This window comes from Odocoileus virginianus, chromosome 11, assembly GCF_023699985.2.
Source record: "Odocoileus virginianus isolate 20LAN1187 ecotype Illinois chromosome 11, Ovbor_1.2, whole genome shotgun sequence".
Lineage (NCBI taxonomy): Eukaryota > Metazoa > Chordata > Mammalia > Artiodactyla > Cervidae > Odocoileus > Odocoileus virginianus.
Window position 1 is genome coordinate 30,901,763 of NC_069684.1, and position 23,083 is coordinate 30,924,845.

At 50.2% G+C, this 23,083-nt stretch overlaps 1 protein-coding gene across 4 annotated transcripts in view; it reads left to right on the forward strand.

Moving 5' to 3' along the window:
• The window catches only part of AJAP1 (adherens junctions associated protein 1), a 136,233-nt gene that overhangs the window by 90,193 nt on the left and 22,957 nt on the right, over positions 1–23,083 (forward strand). The window lies entirely within an intron of this gene.

Consider the following 23,083-nt stretch of genomic DNA (forward strand, 5'->3'; position numbering starts at 1 on the left):
GATTTGCATAGTGAAGGTCAGGTTGGCTCAACCTCATCCACAGGAGGTCTCACCAGGAACAATTCCTGACTTACCTACTCAAAATGGATTGGGGGATAATTGGCCTCCTGACTTCAGTAATGCTCAGTCTTGATGATATAATTATGGGAGAAGGAGGGGCTGCGGCATGCTGGATGGTCCCCCAGGTGCTCTGGAGGCTGGACTGCAGCTATGGATGGGCGGTGAAGTGATCGCTGTCTTTCCTTGGGATCTGTATGAACAGTGTGGGAGAGAGGATAGCAGAGACTCACGGCTTCCTGTCAATGCCACTGTGACCCTCTGTAGGACAGCGGAGTGCATGGACCAAATGGGCCCTTTGAGTGCCTGAGTCACTGTGTCCAGGGCAGTCACGTGCATGCGAGTTTAGACCCAGAAGGGGCCTTGTCTCCCAAGCACTGAACTCCATGTCTCCTGTTCCTAGTTCCAGAGATAATCCTTATGTCTGTACAATGCTTCATGAGTTTTAAAGGACCTCTCACACATTTTCTCCTCTGGCAGATGAGTCGGCTGAGGATTTAAGTGGTTTGCCCAAGGTCAATGAATCAATCAACAGAACAATTATTAAACTCTATCAGAGAGCGTGATGCTGAGGGCCTGATGAGAAGGACCAGGGCCTGCTCGAACTGCTCAGGGAAGGGGTGGATCTCAAGGCAGATGCAGGCACACATGTGCACAGGCATGCAGTGCACACAGGCACACACGTGTGCACATACAACATGCCCACACAAAGATTCCAGCCTCAGACCAGGTGCAGCTGTGTGCCAGAGGGTGAGGACGCCACCTTGAAGGGGCGGGAAAGCAAAGGAGACAGAGCAGGTAGGTCATGGGGACTTCAGAGGAGGGGGACCTGGGCCCCACGTGTTAGGCCCGGGGACCCAGACCCCATCCCCCCACCTCAAGCTGATGCCACCACACCAGGAAAGAGCCCTTCAAAGTCTCCTTGGAAGGAAGGAAGGAAGGAACCAAGGAGCCAATCCCGGTGGAACTTGCAGCTGCCTGCCCCCTCTGCCAATGGAATTGAAATAATCAGAATAATCACAGGCAATCAAACTAAATAACAATGTGTAATGATAACAAATGGTCGTCACAGCCCCTCCAAGGTCTGGAGTCGGCTAGAGAGCCTAGGATGACAATTTCCTAAATTAATTGCTCCGGGGCCTCGGCTCAGCGCTCTGGTGCGGAAGAGGCTTGGGGATGATTGCTGCTTCTTCCCAGCCTGGAGTAGGTGCTCCTGCTTCTGTTTTCTCTCTGCTTTCTGAGGCCTTGGGGGTATTGCTGCCCCCGCCTTCCAACCTTGACAGCAGGTATGGATCTGGGTGCTTTGATTAGAAAATAATAAAGTACAGCCCTCAGAAAGGGGTTCGAGGGTTCGCCCCTCTGGGGGTCCCCCTCCTCCTGCTAGGACTCTCCCGCTGCCAGTCAGCTGTGCACCTCACAGTTGATTGGTGCCCAGGAATGAATTATGCATGTCTTGGAGCCTGGGGTGGAGCACAGAGGGGGAGATGAAAGGCTGCCTCAGAAAACTGCAAAGTCTGAGCGTCGCTTCCACTTTTGGCTCTAGCAAAAGGTGGGTCATTGGGGCATCTCAGGTGGAGTCTGGGAAACTCATTCTCTTACAGAAAGTCCTGGTCCCTGCTGCTGCTGCTACTAAGTCCCTTCAGTCGTGTCCGACTCTGTGTGACCCCATAGACAGCAGCCCACCAGGCTCCCCTGTCCCTGGGATTCTCCAGGCAAGAACACTGAAGTGGGTTGCCATTTCCTTCTCCAATGCATGAAAGTGAAAAGTGAAAGTGAAGTTGCTCAATCGTGTCTGACTCTTCGCGAATCCATGGACTGCAGCCTACCAGGCTCCTCCGTCCATGGGATTTTCCAGGCAAGAGTACTGGAGCAGGTTGCCATTGCCTTCTCCAGTCCTGGTCCCAGGTGCCTCTATTTGCTGGTGGAGTGGCCTGGTTGGTGTTCGGCTGGAACTTAAGGATGAGTGGAGAGAGCATGGGTTTGGAATCAGGCTGAGCTGAATCCGAACATGGACTCTGCCACTTACCAGGCACCTGGCAGCCGGGATCAGCTCTCTTCCCTCCTTATAGAGTGAGGACAGTAAAGTCTGCTGTGAAAAGTCAGCACCAAGGACAGCAGATCTGCAGCCCAGCAGGGGTCAGTGTACCATCCCACAGCTGGTAAAGAATCAGCCTGCAATTTGAGAGGCCTGGGTTCAGTCCCTAGGTTGGGAAGATCCCCGGGAGAAGGGAACGGCTACCCACTCCAGTATTCTGGCCTGGAGAATTCCATGGACTGTATAGTCCATGGAGTCGCAAAAAGTTGGACATGAGTGAGCGACTTTCACTTTTCACTACAGCTCTGGAGATCAGAAGTCCTACATCAGGGTGTGGGTGGGGATGTGCTCGCTCCGGAGGCTCCAGGGAAGATCCTTCCTGCCTCTCTCAGCTACTGGGAGCTCCAGGCATTCCCTGGCGCTGTACAAGGCTGCCTCTCTCCACTCTCAAAATGTTTCTGTTTCCCCATGGCATTCCCCACCGCCATGCCTGTTTGTCCCAAATCTCCCTCTATTTTCTTTAAGGATACCTGTCATTGGATTTAGGGCTACCCCTAAGTCCAGAATACCGGAGATCCTTAACTAACTACATCTGCAAAGACTGTTTCCAAGCAAGGTGACGTCTTTGAGCAGCACTGTTCAACCCTCTACACCTGTTCTGCAAGATCATTGATGTAAGAGTAAGCACTGCCATGTGTAATGCCTGCCAGCTCCTGGCTGTGGCCACTACCCCACACATGGTAGGTAGCTCGTCACTGTGCGGTGGAAGGACCCAGACTGTTCCATGGTGGCTACTCGAAGTCTGCTGTAAGCTGACGTCACACCGTGACTGAAAATAGGTGTATGCCTTAGGATGACACTCATGTTTAGTACCAGCTCTTTTCAGCGAATCCCCTTCTTTATTTTTTGTGGGCTTTAAATTTTTTTTAATTAATTTTTATTGGCTTATAGTTGCTTTACAATGTTGTTAGCTTCTGTGGTCCCTCAAAGTGAATCAGCTATACATATACATGTGCGCGCGCGTGTGTGTGTGTGTGTGTGTTAAGTCACTTTAGTCACGTCTGACTCTCTGCGACCCCGTGGACTGTGGCCCACCAGGCTTCTCTTTCTATGGGATTCTCCGGGCGAGAATACTGGAAGGGGTTGCCATGCCCTCCTCCAGGGGACCTTCCCAACCCAGGGATCAAACCCCTATCTCCTGCTTTGCAGGCAGATTCCTTACCTATGAACCACCAGGAAGGCCTGTATGTACACATATGTCTCCTCTTGTTTTGGATTTCCTTCCCATTTAGATCACCACAGACCATTGAGTAGAGTTCCCTCTGCTGGGCAGTAGGTTCTCATTAGTTACCTATTTTATACATAGTCGGGTATATATGCGTCAGTCCCGATCTCCCAATTCATCCCACCCTCTCCTTCCCCGCTTGGTGTCCATACATTGGTTCCCTACAAATTCCCTTCTTTTTCTGCTTAGTGGGCACCAGCTTGGCTGGAGGTGCTTGAGTGGAATGAACCCCAGGCTCTTTTGTTTTGCCTGTTCATTTGGTTGTTCACAGCTTGGTTTCTCAAAATGCTCCCAGATCGAGAAATTGCCTCCCTTCGTTGGGAGTTTAGTCGACAAGGCAGCTGGTGGCCTTGGGTGTCCCAGGTGAGACAGCAGTACACCAGTGGTCGCCCCACGCTGCGTTGGGAGGGGCTGTGTCCCTGTGGTCACTGTGATGATGGGATGGATGGTGTGCCCACGAGGTCAAGGATCACAGCACCAGGGCAGTCTGCCAAGAAGAGGCTTATTCCCGGCCGCCGACAGATGAGACAGACTGCGTCACGTCCATCTGGGCCTCTTTACAGAAGCCCCTTCTGTGGAGGTTCGACTGCCTGAGCCCAGAAATTGGCCTTTTGCATTCGTGTTAGTTTCTTGTGGCTGTCGTGACAAAGCATCACAGACTAAGAGGCTTCAGACGGCAGAGATGGACTCTCACAGCTTGGAGGCCAAGATCAAGGTCGAGGAGGCACCAGGGGTGTGCTCCCGGATGACTCCGGCTCAGGAACAAATCACTCTGATCGCCGCCTCTGGGGTCACGTGGCTGTCTTCTCTCCATTTTGTGTGCCCTCTCTGTGTCCTTGCCTGTGGACACCGGTCACCCCGGATCAGAGGTCACCCCGCTGAGTGTGCCCTCACAGCTGGTTACATCTGCCCTGACCCTGTTTCCCAGTAAGGTCACATTCTGAGACACTGGGGCCTCAGACCTCACCCTGTCATTTGAGGTCACAGTTCAACCTGTAGCATAGTTTTTCAACCCAAAATCGCATTGCCGGTGCACCCAACCCGCCATGCAATTTCGCCTGGAGGGCTCTGTGGTTTCAACCCTGTTAACTTTGATTCTCGGCCAGATTGTCAAGTACCCTTCAGAAGTTTAAACAGGTGATGGCACACTTCCACCCCACCCTGCCAGTTCACGTGGGACCAAAGAAGGCTTTCGGGATGAGGGCCCCATGCAGGGCATGGCATCGGGCACTGCTTTCAAGCTGCGCTGAGCCTCCTGAGGAGTTGCCTTGGAGAAGCCGCCTTGTCCCCAGACAGTAGGGCTTCTTATCCACAAAAGTGAGACCACATCGCCACCTTGGGTCTCTACAAAGAGCCAAAGTAGGAGACGCTGCAATCCCAGGTTCTGAGCATTTCTGTCTGCCTGACTCTAGTGCAAGGTTTCAGAGGTCAGGTGGACCCTTCCACATGCATGAGAAGGGGCTGTGAACTGATAAGAGGTGGACCAGAAGGAGCCAAAGTTGGGGAATCTGTCTGATCACTAGGAGTGTGTACACAAAGGGGCACTGTGACCCAGATGATGGATGGTTGCAGGCCACGGGTAAGTGGCTCTGTATCAGAGAGGTGTTTCAGAAAGGCATGTGCATGTGTGTGTCTGTTTGCCCATGTGTGAGTGTTCGTGTGGACCCACATGCACCAGAGGGAAGCAGTTGGAGGTGTGGACCCACTTCAAGTCATCAGGGCAGGACAGCCTGGTGGCCTCACAGTCCTTCAGGCTTTTGTGCTAAAGATGGAGACAGAAGGTGACCTTGTCATCCTTGTAACTTGTAAAATAGTTTGCACCTATAAAAGTAAAAGACACTTGTTCCTTGAAAGGAAAGCTATGACAACCCTAGACAAAGTAGACGCATCACTTTGCCAACAAATGTCTGCATAGTCAAAGCTGTGGTTTTTCCAGTAGTCACGTACAGATGTGAGAACTGGACGATAAAGAAGACTGAGCGCCAAAGAATTTGTGCTTTTGAACTGTGGTGTTGGAGAAGACTGTTCAGAGTCCCTTAGACAACAAGGAGATCAAACCAGTCAATCCTAAAGGAAATCAACCCTGAATATTCACTGAAAGGACTGATGCTGAAGTTGAAGTTCCAAGACTTTGGCCACCTGATATGAAGAGCCGACTCGTTGGAAAAGACACTGATGCTGGAAAGATTGAGGGCAGGAGAAGAAGGGAGTGACAGAGGATGAGATGGTTGAGTATCATCACCGACTCAATAGAATCTGAGCACATTCTGGGAGATAGTGAAGGACAGGGGAGCCTAGCGTGCTGCAGTCCGTGGGGGCTGCGAAGAATCAAACATGACTGAGTGACTCAACAACAACAACAAACCTGGACTGGACGGCACACGTGGCAGTCACCACCTGAATGGATGGAAGCATTCTCCCTACCTTTGTTACAGGTTCCACAGAGTGCAGGGCTTGGGGCAGAGCAAACTCCATCAAACACATGAGAGGTAAAGCCAGAGCGCATCATTCACCAAAGGAGGGCAGGGATGAGGAGGGGAGCAGAAGAACCTGGGGACATCCATCAAGATGGGTGCGTGAAAAGGGGGCAGGCTTGTTTTGTGCTTAAGGGGTGCAGAACTTCCCCAGGGAGATCCCAACAGAGGCAAGAATGTAGAAGGTGAGGGGTCTCAGTGGGAGAGGATGCCACGGACATGATCAGTGCAGAGACAGTAATTATGGGTTGAGAGCCACCAGGACCATCCAGATAACATGATCGACTCCATACTGCTCCTTTTATGCTAGTGTCTGGACATCATAGGCTTGAACTAAAGATGCTGTGCTCCATACAACACTGTACAGTAAAGTACACAAACGCACGACCACTGGTAGAGGAGGCACGCACTTGACCATGTACACCAGACATGTGCACTAACTTACATGATTGGACATGGGAAGGCATGTTCACATCTTTGAAAGTTTGCAACTTGAAAGCTCGTGTGTAGGGAACATACTTGTAAGGTATCAGGATTTAACCAACTGTCTCTTTATTGTCTGAGCCACCAGGGAAGCCCAGTAAAAGATAGGTCACCGTTATTTGAAACTTGGTGCCTGATAACTATGCAACCTGGATATTCCTGGAGACTACTTTTTTCTGTCTACTTTTGTTTTTCTCTCTTGGTTTTTGTTCATTGGATCTTGTCCCTTGGTGTGTCTGGTAATGTTGTGTTAGATGCCGGACATTGTATCTGAAAACCTATGGAGATCATTTGATGTTGTTGACCAGAGGCTGCCAAACTATGGCCTGTTTTTTGCTTATGTACATCATGGGACCTAAGAAAAAAAATTTTTTTACACATTTAAATGGTTGAAAAAATAAAAAGGGTATTATTTCATAATATGTGAGAATTCTTTGAAATTTGAATGTCAGTGTCCACTGTTTCTTTGGACGCAGTCCCACCTGCTTACTTGTATCAGTTTCTGGCAGCTTCTGAGCCACAATTTGTTGTTGTTCAGTCACTCAGTTGTGTCCAACTCTTCGCGACTCCATGGACTGTAGCACACTAGACTCCCCTGTCCTTTACTGTCTCCTGGAGTCTGCTCAGATTCATGTCCCTTCAGTCAGTGATGCTTTCTAACCATCTCATCCTCTGTTGCCCCCTTCTCCTCCTGCCCTCAATCTTTGCCAGCATCAGGGTGTTTTCCATTGAGTTGGCTCTTTACATCAGATGGTCAAAGTATTGGAGCTTCAACTTCAGTGTCAGTTCTTCCAGTGAATATTCAGGGTTGATTTCCTTTACGATTGACTGGTCCAAGGGACTCTCAAGAGAGTCCACAATGGCAGAGGCTAATGGACTGTTTGGGTCACAAAACCTAAATGTTAACATCTGGGCCTTTGTGGAAAGAATCTTCAGACTCCTTCTTAGAGGCTGTTCCTCAGGCAAAGAGGTTGGAATCATGAGTTTGGAAGCCAGGTTTCCGTCTCTCTGGAAGGCCATCCTCCTTAGAAAGGTTCAGCCTCCTTTTCTGAGTCTGCGGCCCACGGATGCCTCCTTGACTCCAAACAGCTGTGGGATGATAATACCTTTTCTGGTCTCTGAACCTGCAGGAAATTCCTGACTTCTGACTTCCCAGACTGAACTTGAACACTTTTCTGTTTCCTGCTTATTCTCTCTGACTGGGTCTCAAGCCTGTGCTTGAAAATCCTGTCTGAAGAACATGCGTTTGAATATTGTAAGGACCCCAAACCAAAGTCACAAGTTGCTGTTTCCCCATCATCTCCCTTCTTCCTCCCCTCCCCTGTGCCTCCCACCCTCAGGTCTGTCTTCTGGCTCCCTTAGAGTCGTGGGGACAGGCCCCAAAGCTATCACTGCCTGGGCTCTTTATGTGCTGACTTTGCGGCAAGCTCAGGGGGCCAAGATGCAGGGAGAGGTCTCGTCTGACCCGGGCCAGGTGCTTCTCAGCAGGACAGACAGGGGGCTCTGCCTTGGGGATGTGGTTCTCTCCTGGTGCCCCTGCTGGACACTGCCTTGCACTCCCTGCTCCCATCCTGGTGGGAGGAGAGGGGATGGACCATCACCTGAGGTCAGTGGGAGGGTCACGCAGGGCTGCTGGGTGGAGATGGTGGTACTGAAATCTTTTAAATGCAGCTTTGTCTGTTTATTGTTTTTTGTTTGTTTATTTTAATTGGAGGATAATTACTTTACAATATTGTGATGGTTTTTGCCCTGGATGGATATGAATTAGCCATCAGTATACAAGTGTCCCCCTCCATCCTGAACCCCTCTTTCCCCACTCCATCCCTCCTGGTTGTTTTCTTGTTTTAACAAAATGGTAGTTAGCCACATGAGGACCTCAGCAGTGGCTATTGGATTTAAGGATATTCCCCACCAGGAAGCCTTTCAAAAGTGGGCAAATGGTGCTGGGAGCGCTTGCCTTTCTCCTGCTCTCTTAACACCTCCCCTCTCATTGCCCCCATCAAAATTGCATTGCAATTTCCCCAAACTTTCTGGCTACAGTGAGGTTTTAATGGGACGTGGGGATAACTGTCTCCCTCCTGCTGGCTCCGCTGCCACTGTCAGTGGATTCTGAAGGCAGAGCTGCCAGCCAGCTGTGCCTCCCCCTCCGTCTGCAAACTAAGCATCTGTGCTCCGTGGAGGCTGGGCCGGAGCCTCCCACCCCACCCCTCACTCTCAGTTTAACCCTGAAGGTTTGGCTTGGACCCTCCAGAAGGCTGTTACAGAGGGGGCTTTGTTCCCTCCATCAGTGAGCCAGTGACCCTCAGTGTAGAAATAGAGCAGCAGCCAGGGGACAAGCCAGGGCTGAAGGTGTGGCTGCCCCAGCATGGTGGGGTCGCCTGGCTTGAAGGCTGGGACCAAACCCCAGCTCTGGACGCCCCAGGTGGGGTCTGTCATGGACAAGAATTCCAGACAGCTCGTCTCCGGCTGTTTTTTAGCCTCCAAAGCAGAAACTCATCCCAGCCAAGACTAGGCAACAAGGATGGTCCCTCGGAATGAGCAGTTCCGACGCCGAGCTTCTTGTCTCCATCCACAGACGTTTGTTGAGGGCCGAGGATGCAGCAGGAAGTGAGTGGGACTTGGAGAAGCACCAGAACCTCGAGCGGGGGTGGAGGGGGCGGGGAAGGCGGGGGTCATGCTCCTCTCCCGAGCCCACATGCTGTTGAGTTCCATCCATGGACGCTCAGTTTCCCCCGAGGTTCAGGCGCGTCTGTTCTGGGGGAGGAGAGAGCAGATGCCAGAGCATCTGGGGAATGCTGGGTTAAACCAACTTCCTGAAACAGGCTTCTTTTCTGGAGGATTCTCAGACCTGAGCATCACGAATCTCTAGGAGGAGTCTAGGCTGCATGCACAAAGCTCTTGTTTTATTGGGATGCTGAGAAGGGTCTTTGGAGAAGGCAGCGTGGTCCCTCCAGGTGAGCTGCCCACAGCCCCCTCCCCAACCCTTCTCTCTCCACCAAGCAAATCAAACCCTGTCTCTCCCATGTCCCTACCTTTTATTCTGTGTGTCAAGTCTGGCATTCCTGAAGGGAGAGCCTGAGGGTCACATGTGAGTTGTTACTGGGGACGTGATCACAGTGAGTGAGTTGGGGAGCACTGGATATGCATCTCGGATGACTGGTTCCCTGAGCTCTGGACCAGAAACCACCATGCCTCTCAGGAGCCCTAATCCCCTTGCATCACTGTGTCTGTGGAGCCCTCCTGCCACAAGGCCTCCCAGGGAGTCCCACACTGACCTTCACCCATGCAGTTCCTCCTCTTTCCCTTGAAGAACCATCATCCCCAGCTCTCTTCATCAACTGTACTGGTTAGCTATGGCCCTTTCGGTGCCACGTAATAAACAGCACCAAAGGGAATTCAACCATATGAGTGAATTCCTGGGGTTTGCTCACATGGCTCGGGCTGTTCTGCCTGCTGATCTGGGTTGGCTTCCATCCCATTGATTGAGGCCATCAGTTCTGCTCCACCTGCCTCCCATCCCCCAGTAGTAGCCTGGGTATGTTTCCACGGCAACAGCAACATGCACAAGAGCCAACCTCACACACAAGCCCATGTCCAGCCTCTGCTGCATCACTGGCCCAGCCCAGAGATGAGAGCCAGGGCAGGTTACCGTATTGGGGGTGGGGATGGCAGGAGCACTCCAAGTGCCAGTGGAGGGAGGGAGAGAGGGAGAACACTGGGGTCACCATGGTGACATTACACCAGGGGGCTAGTCTGAGGGTCTCAGAGACCCTTTCCCTGCCTTCCTAGATCGGCTCATGACAGGCCTTCTCAGTACCCCTTGTCGTTGGAGCCTTTGTCACAGAGACAATGCAGTTATTTTTGTTTTTGATGACACCTGCCCCCTAGGTCCCCAGCTGCAGCTTTAGTGTCCAGCCTGGTGCCTGCACACAGTAGGCCCTCAATAAACAGCTGCTGACAGGACACATGGCACTTTCCTATCTAGCGGGGCCCTTCCGTAAAGGAGGTATTGATCTTCATCTGGTCTTACTGGGGTCTCTCAAGTCTGCATGGGGACCAGGGAAATGATACTGTAGCCATTTGAGGTCCTGCCAGCAAAGCACAATCATGGCCCCACCCTGGCTCACTCATCAAAGAGCACATCACATGCCTCTGTGGAATGAGAGCATGCCCCTCACCCCACGCCCCCTCAAGACATCCTGAGTACAGAGGGCATTCTCATGAGTGACTCCCAAAGATGCAGCAGTCAGGGGGCAGCTCCCATCTGAAATCATGTTCTCAGAACTGCATCTCAGACAAGCTCTTTCTTCCACCTGAGACCCCAAGCCAAAGCAGGTGGCTGCACCTGCTTTGCATGGGGTGCCAGGTGGAGGTAAGAACAATTTTCTGCTAGAGTTTGTTTAAACTCATGTCCACTGAGTTGGTGATGTGATCCAACCATCTCATCCTCTGTCACCCGCTTCTCCTATATTCAGTCTTTCCTGGTATCAGGGTCTTGCTGGGTCATTAACATTACATCTATCACCATCCCATGATTGTCTGTATCTGTGGCGCGCTGGCCAGCAAGGGGTCTTCTGGCTGGAATGCTGAAGCCCCTCCAGTGCTTGACCAGCGTCTGAGACCCACTCACTCTGCCCTCTACCTGGTCTCTGCCTGTCGACTGTGGAGTCACGATCAGGTCTGCCCCTCTCTGATGGAGCCGCTGGACAGCCATGTCTATCCCAGGTCATGGTCACCATGCTGAAATGTCACTAAACATAGGAAGAAGATGAGGGCACACGCAACAGGGAGGTAAATGCCCTACAGTCTGGGCTCCCGTCTGCCTGATTTGGAGAGGTGTCAAGGGCACAGGGAATTTTAAAAGAGTCTCAAAAGATGAGTGGAACTGAGGCCTCTGGGACTGGACATAGGAACGTGGACTTGCTTTCTTTCTTCTGTTGGAGTATAATTAATGGGCAATGTGTTAATTCAGGTGTACAGCAGAGTGATTCAGTTACACATAGATGCATATATATTATTTTTCAGATTCTTTTCCCTTATAGCTTATTATAAGATATTAAGTACAGTTCTCTATGCTCTACTGTAGGTCCTTGCTATTTATTTATTTTATATATAGTACTGTGTATATGTTAATCCTAGGCTCCTAATTTATCCATCCTCTACCTTTCCCCACTTCCTGGGGCTTTCTGAAATGGATGCAGCACTGGTCCTTCTGTCTATTGTTGTTGTTCAATTGCTAAGTTGTGTCTGACCCTTAGCAACCCCATGGACTGCAACACACCAGGCTTCCCTGTCCTTCACCATCTCCCTGAGTTTAGTCAAACTCATGTCCACTGAGTCAGTGATGCCATCCAACCATACCATCCTTTGTCGTCCCCTTCTCCTCCTGCCCTCAATATTTCCCAGCATCAGGGTCTTTTCCAATGAGTTGGCTCTTCGATTCAGGTGGTCAAAGTATTGGAGCTTCAGCTTCAGCATCAGTCCATCCACTGATTTAGGGTTGACTTCCTTTAGGAAGTTTGATTTCTTTGCTGTCCAAGGGACTCTCAAGAGTCTTCTCTAGCATCACAATTGGAAAACATCAGTTCTTTGGCACTGAGCTGTCTTTATGGTCCAACTCTTAGATCCTTCTGTTTACTGGGAATGTGCTACACTGTGAGGCTGCTCTGGGCCATGCCCAGCCCTGTCCTGTGCCAGGAAGGTGGCCTGAGCCTCTGCCTGGTCATGATGACCTACTGGGATGGGAACTACTGTCCTCCACAAGCCTACTGTGTGCCACCTCCTGGTCTGGACCCCTGGGAGTTCCAGGCACATGGTCTACAGAACAGGAATGAGCAGGTGACCCTGTGAGGATGGTTCTGAGAGGAAAGACAGGCAGGCCTCACTGTTTGCCTGGAGGTTTGAGCCATTCACTGTTTTATGGACTAAATATAGACCCCATCCTGATGGTGGGCGCTGGTTCCGCTGGTGAGTAATCTGGTCACAGACTTTGCAGCTGACACGTGGGACCCAGAGAGCTCCTGCTGCGCAGTGTGCTGTCAGCAGTGCTGGCTGATGGGCGCCTAGTGTGTGGCCCTCCCCGGCCCCTCACCCCTCCTTAGCATCAGGCAATACTGGCTGCCCGCCTACACCTCTCCCCAGCCTGCCCTCCTTTGTTGGAATATTCTAATGTGGTTGGGAGTTCAGTGAAGGAAATGGGTCATTTCCATGTTGGCTACTGAGCTCAAAGCTGAATGTCAGCTGCTTCTGTTCATCAATGAGACGAGCAGTAAATTCAGCATGCGTGTGTGTATGCGTGTGTGTGTGTGTGTGTGTGTGTATCCACAGAATGCCTCGTGTGCTTGTACACGTATGTTGTGAGTCCACAGGTTCTGGAGGGGATTAGGGCACAGCATGGGAGAGGATGGAACGGTGACACATTTGAGAAGCCCCAGTGTGCACACTGCCTGGAAGTTTCGGACTCCATCCCAGCTGTGTGTTTTGCCTCTCCTTTTGTTGTTGTTCAGTTGCTAAGTCATGTCCGACTCTTTGCAACTCCATAGACTGCAGAACACCTGGCTTCCCTGCCCTCCACTATCTCCCAGAGTTTGCTCAAACTAATGTCCTTTGGATCAGTGATGCCATCCAACCATCCAACCTCTGTTGCCCCCTTCTCCTCCTGCCCTCAATCTTTCTCAGCACTAGGGTCCTTTCCAATGAGCTGGCTCTTCACATCAAATGGCCAAGTATTGACGCTTCAACTTTAGCATCAGCCCTTCCAATGAATATTCAGGGTTGATTTCCTTTAGAATTGACTGGTTTGATCTCCTCTGCACTCCAAAGGTCTCTCAAGAGTCTTCTCCAGCATAACAGTTCAAAAACATCAGTTCTTCGTCACTCAGTCTTCTATACGGCCCAACTCTCATATCCATACGTGACTACTGGAAAAACCATAGCTTTGACTACCTTTGTCAGCAAAACGATGTCTCTGCTTTTTAATATGCTATCTAGGTTTGTCATAGCTTTTCTTCCAAGGAGCAAGCATCTTTTAATTTCTTGGCTGCAGTCACTGTCTGCAGTGATTTGGGAGCCCAAGAAAATAAAATCCGTCACTATTTCCACGTTTTCCCTATTTGCCATGAAGTGATGCGACCGGATCGTAGTTTTCTGAATGTTGAGTTTTAAGCAGGCTTTTCACTCTCCTCTTTCACCCTCATCAAGAGGTTTTTTAGTTCCTCTTCTCTTTCTGCCATTAAAGTGGTGTCATCTACATATCTGAGGTTATTGATATTTCTCCCAGCAATCTTTATTCTAGCTTTTGCTTCATCCAACCTGGCATTTCACATGATGTACTCTGCATGGAAGTTAAATAAGCAGGGTGACAATATACAGCCTTGAGGTACTCTTTTCCCAATTTTGAACCGGTCTGTTGTTCCATGTCTCATTTTATCTGTTGCTTCTTGACCTGCATACAGATTTCTCAGGAGGCAAGTAAGATGGTATGGTATTCCAATCTCTTTAAGAATTTCCCACAGTTTGTATCTCCCTAGGGACTGGCTTTTCAGTGGGAAATGATGCTGCCCGTGAATGAGTAAATCTGACCCCCATATCTGGCTGGCCAGGGTCCCAGGCTGGGGGCACATTTCCTGGACCAGCAGTGACAGCATCCTGGTCACTGCTGCCCACTGAATCGAAATTTGGTTGAGCAGCCAGGTGGATAGGTCCTGGCTTCCATGGGCAACCCATGTGCATAGCCATTGAATCCAGTTCAAAACCATCTGAAAGTGGCGGCCCTATGGCTCAACCTTCCAACCCATGTGGTCATGCTGTGGGAGAGACATGTGAGAAAAGGGTATGCAGGCTTACCCCTTGCTTTCCCCAGCTGTTCACCGCTCCCCACCCCAGTCATGCCACATGCACCGTGGTGCCCACTCTGGGGTTTCAGTTGTCCCCTAGGGGCACATAGGAAGTATTTTAGGATTTCAGCCACACTGGTCAACTCCACCATTGTAGCATAAAGGCAGCCCTAGACAATATGTAAATTAATGGATGTGACCTTGTGCCAATAAAACTTTATTTGCAATGTCAGGCAGTGGGCCAGATGTGTCCCAGTTTTCTGACCTCTGCCCTAAGGCTTTGTGCTGGGTGTGGTATCAGGGACCCCAGGAGCAGGGGCACAGGATCTCAGCTCCTCAGCAGCCAGCTGAGTCTGTCTCTGGAAGGAATTCATTTCCAGGGTGGAAGGAGGACCAGCCTCATTGTTGTCAGGAAAGACACCTGCCCTTAAGGAGAGAGCAGCTAAAAACCGCCTGTGCACCATGTGCTGTGCTGAGTCTCTCAGTTGCATCCGACTCTTTGCGACCCCATGGACTGTAGCCCACCAGGCTCTTCTGTCCATAGGGACTCTCCAGGCAAGAATAGTGGAGTAGGTTGCCGTGTCCTCCTCCAGGGGATCTTCCCAACCCAGGGATCAAAGCCTAGTTACCTGCATTACAGGCAGATTCTTTACCTTCTGAGCCACCAGAGAAGGAAAGACTGCCTGCATCCCCCAAATAAACCTTCCTCCTGTGATCACTTGCTCAGTCACGTCCAGCTCTTTTGCAACCCCATGGACTGTGGCCTGCCAGGCTCTTCTGTTCATGGGATTCTCCAGACAAGAATACTGGAGTGGGTTGCCATGCCCTCCTCCAGGGGATCTTTCCGACCCAGGGATTGAACCTGCGTCTCCTGCAGCTCCTGCCTTGCAGGTGGCTTCTGTACTGCTGAGCCACTGGGGAAAACCCGTTTCCTCTTGCATCTTTTTGTAACTGAGGACACTGAGGCAAAACCAGTGCATCTGTGTCCTGGGGCACAGGCTGGGGCATAAAGTAACAGAAAGGTTTTCTCAACAGCCTGGAGGTCAGGAACCAGCGTCTGAAGGGCCCTGCTCCCTCCACAGCTCTGGGGAAGATGCTCCTCATCTGCTCCAGCTCCTGGTGGCTGCGGCTCCCCAGCTTGTGGCCACATCCCTCCTTCCCCTGCCCCCGTCTTCACATGGGTTTCTCCCTTGTTCCGTGTCCTCTTCTCTTGTGTGTCTTGTAAGAACACCAGCCACTGCATTGAGGGCCTATCCTGAATCTAGGGTAACATCATCTCCAGATCCTTATGTAATTCATTAAATCTGTAAAGACCCGATTTCCAAATAAGGTCATATTCTGAGGTTTTGGGGGACGTGAGTTTTAGGGGGACACTATTCAAACCAATACAAAAGACAAAGTCACCTGTCCCATTGGCTGTCATGGGACTGGTGAAGATGGGGACTTGGGAACGTCCCTGGTGGTCCAGTGGTTAAGACCTTGCACTCTCAATGTGGGGGCGAGGGGCATGGGTTCAAGTCCTTGTCAGGAAACTTAAGATCCAATGTGTCATGTGGAGTGAAGAGTAAACAAAATAGATCTTTAAAAATAAATAAAATAGAAAACATTAAAAAAAAAAAAAAAGATCATGGCTTTGGGCACATGGCCGATGGCCCTGTCAGGGGACTGACTGAAGGGCATGGAGCAGGGGAGGCAGAAAAGAAAGTGAGACCATGGCTTTGAAGTCATCTGTGAAGTGGATCATAGGGGGAGGGCTCTGGGTTTCTTGACCCTACTGACACACCCCCTCCCCAGTTTGCCTGAGTGTCACAAAGGTCAAAAGGTGCAGTCGATTCCTGGGGTCCCCATGACACAGACCCACAGGTTCGGGGGAGGGGGAGGCTTTCTATCCTCTCAGTGCTCCGCAGGCCGGAAGTCGAGGCCAGCGTCTGCAGGGCTGTGCTGCCTCTGAAGGCGCCATGAAAGCATCCATCACCGGCTCTCCCGGAAGCACGGTTGTGTCCGTCATGGGCTCCTTCCCAGGCTCCCTCCCAGCTCCTAGCAGACCCTTGGCTCTTGGCAGCATCACTCCAGTCTGCCCCCTGTGTGTGTGTCCACATGCCCCCTGTTTATAAGGACACCAGTCACATGGGAGTAGGGGCCACCTGACTCCAACGTAACTTCATATTAACTAATTGCATCTCCAAGGACCCTATTTGCAAACAAGGCCATATTCTAGGGAGGTCGGGCGGGGAAGTCAGGACTTCAACATCTGCACTTGAGGGGGACAAGCCAACTCCATAACCCAGAGCAAACTCTGCTGCCCATGAGTAGAGTCTCCTGAAGCTCACTGTGCCCCACACTCTATTCTTGCATGGATCCCAGGTCTAGGTGGGCAGACCTGGCCCATGGGCTGAGAAGGGACTGAGCTGAGACCTGGCTGAGAAGACAGTTGTTGAGAAGAGTGAATGTGGCCAGATGAGTTCTCTGGGGTCTGGATCTGATATCCGTGTGACAGTGTTAGGCTCCAGGCTTCCTCTGTCTCCCCATCTGCACCACTGGGTTCTCTAGTTCAAGTCCAAAAGTGAAGGACGTTCTCAACTGAGAAACTTGCTCCCAGATGTGGACAATGTGGATGGAACAGTTTTAGTTGAGCCCAGTGTCAGGGGATGTCATTCAAGGTCAAGTCCCTTTTAAAGACTCTGGACTGCAGAGTGGGTGTCATCCCACGACCGTGTCTGCACAGCCACTGACCTTCCCATGCAGAGAGAGGACTGCTGTTCTGCAGTGGGCTGTGCAGGGCACCAGCTAACAGTACAGGCCGAGAACAAGCCTCTTTGGGTCTGTCCCATGTTTGCTGAGTCTCTGCTGTGTGTGCAAAAAGGGTTAAGCTTGCTCAAAGGAAAGCTCTTGGTCCCACCTCCTGGGAGGTCACCCCTCAGCTCCAGGAGTGTGCTGCCTAATATGAAGGTCTTTGTTTACCTGGGGCTTTGAACTGGGCACATAGTCTATGCTAACAAGGTGATTTAGGTGGGAACTGCAGGCTGCTACATCAGCTTGACCTCTGGATGGGCTGGAGACCACAGCCAGCCACCTGGGAGCTCAGCGTTATAGACATGACCAAGCCCCAACCAGGACTGGATACTCAGGCTTGGAGGAGCTTCAGTGGCTGAGCATACCCCATGCATGTTGTTGCTGTGGTCACTGGGAAGCATCGCGCTGTCCACACCTCCACTGGCGCAATGGTTGCAGGCCCCTGGTCTCTCCCACACTCTTCCTATTGCTGATTTTAATCTGTAGCATTGTGCTGTCATAAACTGTAACTGGAGTTACATAAACTGTAACTGGAGTTTGCTCAATGCTGTGGGTCCTTATAGGGAGTTATTGAACCTGAGAGGGGCCTTGGGGACCTCCCAGGTTGCTCTGTGCTATCTCCCCATGGAAATGGGGAGCATCTTTGGGCCCACTTCTTCGGGGGAGGGGGTGCTGAGCTGCACGGGAACTCATTCACTGAGGGTGGTATCTCCACCAGCGTGATCACCAGGTGGATAGGCTCTGCGGCCCCCACATCAGTCCTGCACCATCACTGCCAGTCCTATCTCTGCTCTGCACGGGGACAGGGCTAGGGGGAGAAGAAACTTGGTGGGGAAGGACCACACTTCTTATGTTACAGCCCCAGAGGGTGTCATCTTGGGACGTTTCTTACCCGCTAGCTGCGTGCTGCCTCAGTGATGGTGTCTCCGGGAGTCAGTTCAGATGGTCTGCTGGGGGTTTGAGAGGTGGACGCCCGTGTCTTGCTCACCCATTTCTCCTTGCAGACAGCCTCAGCACAGTTGACATTTGGGTCCAGTTCTTTCTTTCTCATGAGGCCATCCTGTGCATTATTGGATGTCTGCTGGCTTCTCGGCTTGCTGTCGTTGTTTTTATTGGGGGATAATTGTTATTACAGTGTTGTGTTGCTTTCTGCTGTACAATGAAGTGAATCAGCTATATGTATACATATATCCTCTCCCTCCTGAGCCTCACCCCACCCCCCACACCCCACCTCTCTAGGTCATCACAGAGCACTGAGCTGAGCTTCCTGTGCTATGCAGCAGCTTCCTACTAGCTATCTGTTTTACACACGGTAGTGTATATATGGGCTTCTCCAAGGGCTCAGTGGCAAAGAATCCACCACATTGCAGGAGATACCGATTTGATCCCTGAATCGGGAAGATCCCCTGGAGGAAGAAAATGGCAGCTTGCTCCAATATTCTCGCCTGGGAAATCCCATGGACAGAGGAGCCTGGCAGTCCATAGTGTTACAAAGAGTCGGACATGATTGAAGCAACTGAGTTTGCATGTACAGTGCATATACATCAGTGCTACTCTCCCACTTTGTCCCACCCCCTCCCCCCTGCAGTGTCCATGTGTCCGTTCTCCACATGTGCATCTCTGCCTGCGTCTTTGATGTCTACCTCTAGACGCAAGTGGGACCACCCATGTCCCCTGCATCTCCTGACCTAGCCTGATGTTCCCAGCCCAGGACCACTGCTGCAGTCAGGCTCTGCGGTCCTTTGGGGTGATTCCTTGAGGTGTCAGCACAGCCATTTCCTGGGTGAGCCTCTGTTCTCCCCGCTGACGTCCTGCCCCAGGCTGGAGGGACTTTGGATGGGTGGACATGTCGTCTCAACAGTCTTGTCTCTAAACCTCTCTATCACTCACTCCTTGGAAGGCTCTTCCAGGTCAGTTAGAAAATAATGTGCCTTTGTGTCTCCACCACCAAGCAGGTAGCTTTTTCTGTGAACACCCCAGTTTTAGAAGGTGCACTGTCTCATCAGCCTGCTCCCCTCCAGGTGGCCAACTGCCTCAGACAGAGCCTCAACCTTGTGGTTACTGTTCCTCAAGAAAGTGAGGCTGGCCTCTCACCTGTCACCCCATGGATGCTGTAATTTCTGCGGTGTTGTCAGAAATCATTTGTCAAAGATGTCCTGTATATTCAGTGCTTTGTGGTGTTTGTAGAAAAGGAATGGTCTCTTTGTGGTGGAATTGGGTACCACAGTCACCTGTCCAACCCCTGGAGACAGACATCCTTGCATCCATTTGTCACTGAGTCTTTGTTCCTATAACGTGGATGCATGAGAGCCCTGCTGTGGAAATGAGTCAGTGTAAACCCAGAAATGCTGTCTTTTGCCTCAATTACGGGGCCCTTGTTCCTGCCTCAGGTACCCACAGGTGAGCCCCACTGCCCCTCCAGGTCTAGAAGGGAGGTCCTGGAAGGGCTGGTTCCTGCCATGGACAGTTGATTCGGCTGCATTTAATAAGAAACTCACCCCGACCCAGAGATGGATTACCAATTTCCCCATCAATCTTCAGGACCTGATCTTATTACAAACCACCACAAATATATCCATAAAAGCCCTATTGATTGATGCAGCGCTTGGTAATCCATCTGTCGCCATCCATTATTCCGGGTATAATTTTTCATTATCCGGATGGCAGCTGATTCCTAGCACATTAGTATACAGTGGCAATTACCAGGAGCAGAAAGAGCCCCTAAATTAGCAGGAACAATCACACCTGTCAGGAAGAGGAAGCGAGATTCCCTACACAGCTTGCTCTGTGCACTGGGACCATGTCTGAATGGCAAAGAGTTTGAAGATGGATTCAGGATTGACCTTGGAAGGTGGAGAGGAGAAAGTAAGTTGTCTTTTCCCCTCTTTCTTGAGGGTATAGAGTGTACGTTCCCTTAAGGTGACATCCTTGTCAACCCAATCACAGCCCACCCAACAGCTGGCCTTGCTCAGGGTCAGTAAGGTTTATGGCATAGATGTTGCTGCTTTTGCATTATGTAATGAGTATCAGAGACCTGACCGGAGGGAACATCACTGAAGATGGAAGTGTTGAGAGAAATTATTCAGAGAGGAGAAAAGTTGGGTGAATGCTTCCCTAAGAACAGTCCCACTTGTGGCAGCGAAAACCCTGTCCACAGACCCAGGGGTAAGATCTCTCCCAATTCAAGGAGTCTATGCTCTGAGCATTCTTTTATTTTTAAATTAATTTTTATTGGCTCTTGTTGCTGTAGTCACTAAGTCATGTCTGACTCTTTGGACCCCCGTGGTCTGTAACTCTCTGGGCTCTTTTGTCCATGTGACTTCCCAGACAAGAATATTGGCATGGGTTGCCATTTCCACCCCCAGGGGATCTTCCCCACCCAGGGATCAAACCTGCATCTCCTGCATTTCAGGCAGATTCTTTTACTGCTGAGCCACCAGGGAAGCCCCCTAAGCTTTTTGTAGTTGTAGTATAGTTCATTTAGAGTGTTGTGTTAGTTTCTGTTGTACAGCAAAGTTAATTATGTTGTTTGTTTTTTAGCTGCTCAGTCATGTCTGACTGTTTGTGACCCCATGGACTGTAGCCCTCCAGGCTACCCCGTCCATGGGATTTCCCAGGCAAGAATACTGGAGTGGGTAACCATTTCCTTCTCCAAGGATCTTCCTGACCCAGGGATTAAACCTGCATCTCCTGCTTGGCAGGTGGATTCTCTACCACTGAACCACTTGGGAATCAGTTGCTACACATATATCCACCCTTTTCTAGATTCTTTTCCCATATAGATCATTACAGAGCACGGAGCAGAGTTCCCTGTTCTATATAACATAGGTCCTTATTATCATTCACACAGTGAAGCTTCTTGGAGAAATTGAAATAGACACATGGCTGAAATATTCCTGAGGGCTATTGATTCAACTGGTAAGATTCTCCTTGATCTTTAGTCTCCAAAAATCGAGAATCCTGCTTAATTGAGTGTCACAGAGTGATCTGTTCTCAAGCCAGCTATGCATGAATGTATCCAGTAGGGCGAAGCTGCCCACTGCTGGTAGTTTTGGCCCCACTTGATAAGACAGATGCTTGACTGTCTTTAAAATCACCTTGACAGTGACAGTGAATGTCTCAGAAGACTCCAGATCTTTGATGATAGAGCAGTAAGGTTGTATAATACCAGAAGTTTGCAGTTTGAGTCCCAGCTTTAAGCAACCATTCAAAACCGATCATATATTTCTTAGCTGATAAGCCACATCGCCTTCAGCTATTCACCTAAATCAGTTGTATGTTTTTACAAATGAAGTTTTATTAGCGCACAGCCACGCCCACTGGTTGCATATAATCCACAGCTGGGTTGAGAAGCTGCAACAGTGGTCACGCTACCTGCCAAACCTAAAGTATTTATCATCTGGCTCCTTATGTCAAACTTTGCCTACCCAGGATCTGTGCAGACTTAAGGGACTTACAGATGAGGAAACAACTCTGCATTTGGGGAACCTGAATGATAAGACAGATTCTTGAAACACTACCCAGCTTCTCATGAGAAGTTCTATCATCCTTTTAGGAGTGACCTCTCAAAGAAAGGAAAAGATGAGACATCCTTACTGGGTTTACATCTTCTAATCTGCTTCCTACAAATATCATTCTCACTACATATCAAAAGGCCTGGTCCTTGTCAACCATCCTGACTGTGGGGTCTTCTTGTAGTCATCAGCCCCTTATGCCTGAACCCAGTAACCCATCACAACCCACGGGCCAGGCGTGGAAGCACAAGGCTGTTTGCTTTGCAAATGAAATACATGAGGAGCAGTAAGGAGTTTGCCTCTAACTACTTTTATTCCCGAGAATGTGGTTACAGATTTGTTTGTTTGGAGCTTGACGTTTGATTTTTCCAGAGTAGAGAACTGCCTACACCCGGGCTCTGCAGAATCGGCAGTGGATTAAATTGATCATGGGTGTGAAGACAGGCATAGAGAAGTCTTTCCAAAGAGCATGGCCATGATATTATTGTTGTACTTCCACCCAGATGATCCTGGCTGGTTATTAACCCACATATCATTTTTTCCAAATTTTAACTTGGCAAGTCCTATGGAGAAATTTCACACAGAAGGCAGGAAAAGGGCCTCTAGAACAAGGCAAACATTAGAGTTATGTCATTAACTTTCTCCCTGTTCCCCTGGCTTTTTGTTCTCTCCTTTTCAGTTATCAATTTCATAATATGTCACACAGTGCTGTTGCAAGGTTCTGTATCAGGCAGTTTGTGCGTGGTTGGGAGTAGGGGTAGACATAAAGATGATGAAGATTGGGCTTTTTCTGCAGGGGCTCAAAGACTCATGAGAACCTTAGGCAAAGGGCTGGGCTTCTGGTCATCCTGTCATCAATGAGGGCATTCCTTGAGCCAGCTGTTTTCCCTCTGATCATCAGTTTCTTCCATTCACCAGAAGAAGAGAATGAATGCTTTTATCCCCATCCTTAGTCACAGAGGGAGTGGGAGGGAATTAAACATCTAAGATGCAGCTGGTCATGGAGCTCTTCCCTTCCAAGGACTTTGGTCACTGCAGATGTCCAACCCAACAGAAGAATTCCCTTGGTATGTGGGGTCCAAGTCTAGCGGTGGCCTGGGCCTCTCTGGCCCTGCAGACATTGGGGCATGGACCACAAAGTGCTCTACTCTTGTAAGGGAGCTCTCAGTGCCTCTAGCTGGGCTTGGCCTGAAGTTGAACCGAATCCCTACTACTTTTGGCTCACTCCCATTCAGGGTGCTCTTTTATATTCCATAGATGTTGAATTCTCCTAACCTAGGAGATGGCAGGTTTAGCTCAAAAAACAATGGTTCAGTTCTTGCCGTGGACTTGGGAGTATGACCTGCCAAGATGGCTGAGAGGCTCTTGGCATGGGTCCAGAGCACTCCTTAAGAGATCTATCCGTGGAAGAGATGAGGCTTAAACACCAGCATCCATAATTTAGCAGATTATTCTCCCCAGGAATGTAGAGGGTAGTGGTGCCAGCCTCTGTCTTGGAAGATGCAAGACCCCAGATCAAAGCCAAAACAGAAACGAATAAAGTCTGAGATCAAATCCTATAATACTACAGGTCTTAGTATGGGTTTAGGAGCCATCAGGTTCTATGT